Source organism: Echinops telfairi, unplaced genomic scaffold, assembly GCF_000313985.2.
Source record: "Echinops telfairi isolate 266 unplaced genomic scaffold, ASM31398v2 ScPeMD7_6;HRSCAF=24_1, whole genome shotgun sequence".
Lineage (NCBI taxonomy): Eukaryota > Metazoa > Chordata > Mammalia > Afrosoricida > Tenrecidae > Echinops > Echinops telfairi.
In genome coordinates, this window is record NW_022103903.1 from 7,863,213 (window position 1) to 7,867,741 (window position 4,529).

Genomic DNA, 4,529 nt, shown 5'->3' on the forward strand with positions numbered 1-4,529 from the left:
TTGCTACATTGCATCCTGACTGGCTCCTCTCCTCCCCGAAACCCTCAGTAAGGGGATCTCCAGTGGCCTACAAATGGGCTTTGGGTCTCCACTCTGCACTCCCCCCATCATTCACTGTGGTAAGATTTTTTGTTCTGGTGATGCCTGACACCTAATTCCTTCGACACACCACACCACAGATGCTATAGCTTTTGATATTGGCTCAGCATTTTACAAGTCATTTTGCTTATACAAATTCATATTTAAGGGTTTTTTTAAGCATTTTTTTCCTTATCGTGAGTTGCTTTGCAAAAATGCATTTTAAAAAGAATGATGTCTGTGTGGATGTTTGTGCACGAGATATGTATGGTTAGCCACACTCTGGCAAGATTTCCAATAGAAAACTCAAGCTCACTCCATCTCTGATAGAATTTAGTCACGCAGATTAGTTTCACAAGATTGTGTTATAAGATTCATGGCCAATATATTTCTCTTTGTCTTCTTTTGACAAATGAAAGACAACACAAATCGTCGTCTTCTTCAAATCACCTACGTGAGGCAAATGTTCCTTGGTATTTTTAAAGTAATGGAAAGTCAGAGAAAAAAATAAAAAGCAAAAACAAAGTGCAAAATGTGTTTAAGATGACCTCTTTGACTTTCTATGTCTTACGGCTGGCCATTTGTTATCTTCTCTCTGTTGTTTTCTCTGTGCCTCTCATGCTCTTATTTCATCTGTCCATTTTATTCTCCAGTGTGGGTTTTGTTTTCTGGGTGTTTGGTTTTTTTGTGTTACAGTTGCCATAACTTAGAGTTTTACTCATGGTGACCCCAGGTGCATCATAGTTGAATTGCCCTCCATAGAGGTTTTAATAGATTTTCAGGTCTTTCATCCATGGACCTGTTAGATTTCTTGGATGGGAAATACCTAGGTCCTTGGCTTCTCACGAGAAAGAATTCATGCCCAAGCCTGGTTTGTGATCCAAGTGGGTTTTTATAAGAGAGAGAGAGAGAGAGAGAGAGAGAGAGAGACAGGCCTTCCACTGGGAAGCTTGGCCAACAGTACTGATTGGCCCCATTGGCTGAATTAAGCCCACCTGGCCTAGTTTGGGCCCACCCAGGTGTACCGCCTCCCTGGCTCATTGACACATGCCCCTTAGCCTTTATGGGCTTCCAACTTCCGGTAAGGGGGGGGGGATTAGGTATGTAGAGGAACAGCCAGAGGTTCCTGTCTCTAGCTACCCAATAGACCCTCCAATATTTGGGTAGCCGATGAGCATGTTAACTGTTTCCCCCACTCTGATTTTCTTGGGCTTCTTTGTGGCTCATGACGTTAGATGCTGCAAAAGCAGTTCATTCTGACTCACAGAGATCCCGTGTACAATGTCCAAGCGCATAGGAGCAATTGAAAATTCTATGGCTTGGTTAAGCACATCTTAGTCCTCACGTGGCAACTTTGTTCTTTGACAATTTAATGAGGCCTTGTGCAGCAGAATTGCCCACTGCGAGGTGGCTTTAATTTCTTTACTGTTGAAATCTGTGATTTTCATCAGCACATGCTTCTCACTTTCAGTAAGCCAAGTTGTGTTATCTGAATATGACAGGTTGTTAATACGCCTTCTACCAATCCCAATGCCACATTTTTCTTCATGTAACCCAGCTTCTAAGTTTTGCCCAGCACACATATTGAGTAAGAATGGGGGAAAAATATAACCCGGAAGCAAAACTTGCCTAATTTCAAGGCAGAAATGACTCCCTTGTTCTGTTTGACTGACAACCTCTTGGTCCGTGTAAAGATTAGACATGGTCACACCAGCGTATTCTGGAATTTCTGTTCTTCCCAATGTTATCCTCGGTTTCTGTCTCACTGCCACTGAGCCAATGCTGACTCCTGTTGACCCCTGGTGAGTTACCTAGACTGTAACTCTTTTCAGGAGTAGAAAGCCTGTCTTCTGTGAAGCGGCTGCTGGTTTTGAATTGCTGATCATGGGCATCACAGCATGATGTGTAACCACAATACCACCAGGGCTCCCTGCTGTTTCTATAAAGCCAGTCAGAAGTGTGTTGTCATTGTGTTTATTTTGCTCTTAGTTTATGCGAAGTTATTCTTTTCTAGACCCTGCTATTTTAATATTTTATGTTAAGCTAATGTTTAAAGTGTATCTAGCTCTGTATTGAACGTTTTGGCATACCTTTAAAACCTTTTAATTCCTAAGCAAAATTTAAAATATTTTATTTATTTATAATGGAAAACCAGTAAAGGTTAAAAAGGCAAATTTTTTTCTTATATATCTAGAAAACACACATACAAATAATTTTCTTAATCTAGATGTCTCTTTTCGTATTTCTACAGAAAATGTCAAATATTTATCACAGAGCAGAAGACAAACAACCTAGGCCCATTAGACTCTAGGCAGAAAACCATGGTTGTATCTCCAAACTGAAAATATTGCTGACGATGAAAACGTTAAAGAAGGAAGGAATATTAGATCACATTAAAGCACTGGATTCCTGAGGACTTTTCATTGTTTTCTCTTTGGACAACATTTATATGAAATACTGGTTTAAAAACATGCATTGTCCATTTCTCCCACCCTCTAACACACACACACACACACACACACACACACACACACACACACACACTTAAGAGTTGTCACCTTCAAATAGTTAACAGTTGCCAAAGGACTGTATTGAATGACAATGACTCTACCTCTGGTACTTTAGTCTCTCACCACCATTGGGTGGATTCTGAGTCCTAATGGCCCCACAGGGTGGAGCAGACCTGCCCCGAGGGGTTTCTGAGACTGTACCCCTTTGGGAGATAGGACAACTCATCTGACCTTGGGGCTAGCAGCTCAACGTGGAACCCACTGTTCCACGGGGGCTCCTCATCCTGACTTTAATTTAGGAAAACTGGATTACTTTTGTGAGGACTAGTTGCTTGTAAGATTGTTTTTGTTGTTAGGTGCCATCAAGCCAACCTTAACTCACAGAGACCATATGTACAGTGGAATGTTATGACCTGGTTTTTCACCATCTTCATATGAGTTATGCTGAGCCCAGAGTCACTTTATCCATACGTCTTGTCAGGAGTCTTCTCTCTCGCTGACTTTTTACTTCACCAGGAATGATGCCCCTTGCCCAGGGCCCAATGTCTCCTGATGTCCAATGTGCGAGAGGTGAGACTCCCTGTTCTCACAGTGCTTCTTCCAGCGCATATTTGTTTATTCCTCTGGCAGGTCCTGGTATCTCCAGCACCATCTGTCAAGTGCATCCATTCCTCTTCAGTCTCTCTTTTTCATTGTCCCCAACGTTCACATGGACAGATAGACCTTACTTATCATTTTGCGAACACTCAGGGGCATTTCTAACCTGCCCTGTCAGATTGCCAGGAGGCAAGATTGATTTGATGGCAGTGAATTTGAGTTTTTGTTTTTTAAATTTTTTTTTTTTTTGTTTTTTAAATTTTTATGAAGGATTGACATTAAATGAGGGTAGGTAAAAATATTGCTGCTAGAGTTCCAATTAATGCATGCACATGTTTGTTCCAAATAAAATACAATTTTAAATGATTTTGCAATCACAGGGTGGCTGCAGACAGGTTCTCCAGATGGCTGCAGAACATGTCTTAATCTCATCAAGGTGTCTTCTAAGAGTAGAAATAAATAAATAAAATCAAAATAGTGACTCAAGGCTATCAGTTGACTAGTTATATTCAAAGCTGGAAGATCCACTCAAGGTTGTAATGACTTTTTTGAGATTCCAAAGACATAATATTCATTTCCTAAAAGACACAGAATGATCATGGAACTTTATTATAAGAAATCTAAAAAAAAAAAGGAAAACTTTCATAGGTGAGAAAAAGACCAGGAGAGTTGAACTGTGAAAAAATGTTTTTCCAATCGCAAGAACACACCTATTCATTCTTTGAGTGTACCAAGGACTGTCTTATGATAATTTTGTTGGGGTGCCTTATCCTAGTCGCCCTACACCGCTGATGCTTCCCTTTCAGGTTTCTTTTTATCCTGAAAACTCAAAGAACATGGCAAAGACACAAAACATGAGTCCCTTGAAAATGAAAAGCAGCTGTTTTGACCTGGTGTAAATCAAAGAGGCAAATGTTGGGGTGGGGGAAGTAATTAGAGAGAGGGTAACAAACATCTTCAAAGTGTACAGACCTAGAAGGAGGATATGTTGAGAAACAATAGCTTCACATTTTGAAATTTTTGAGGTTTAATAAAAGTTTCTATGAAAATGTAGCAATATTTTTTTGTCTGACCCTTGATAATTTTTTACCTAACATGACTTATTCAACATTGCATTTTAATAACTAATTGCATTTATGAAGACTTTGGTAAATTTCTGCCTTAATTTTTATATGTATAAATACTATATTTTTTATCATTTTGTTTCCAATAATTTCCTCTTCCTCGTTCTCGTTTCCAGTTATTTCCCCCAGGGATATTATTTCTGGACTTTTGTGGTGCTTTCCTGCTATGCCCCTTGCTTCACACACACACACACACACACACACACACACACACACACAC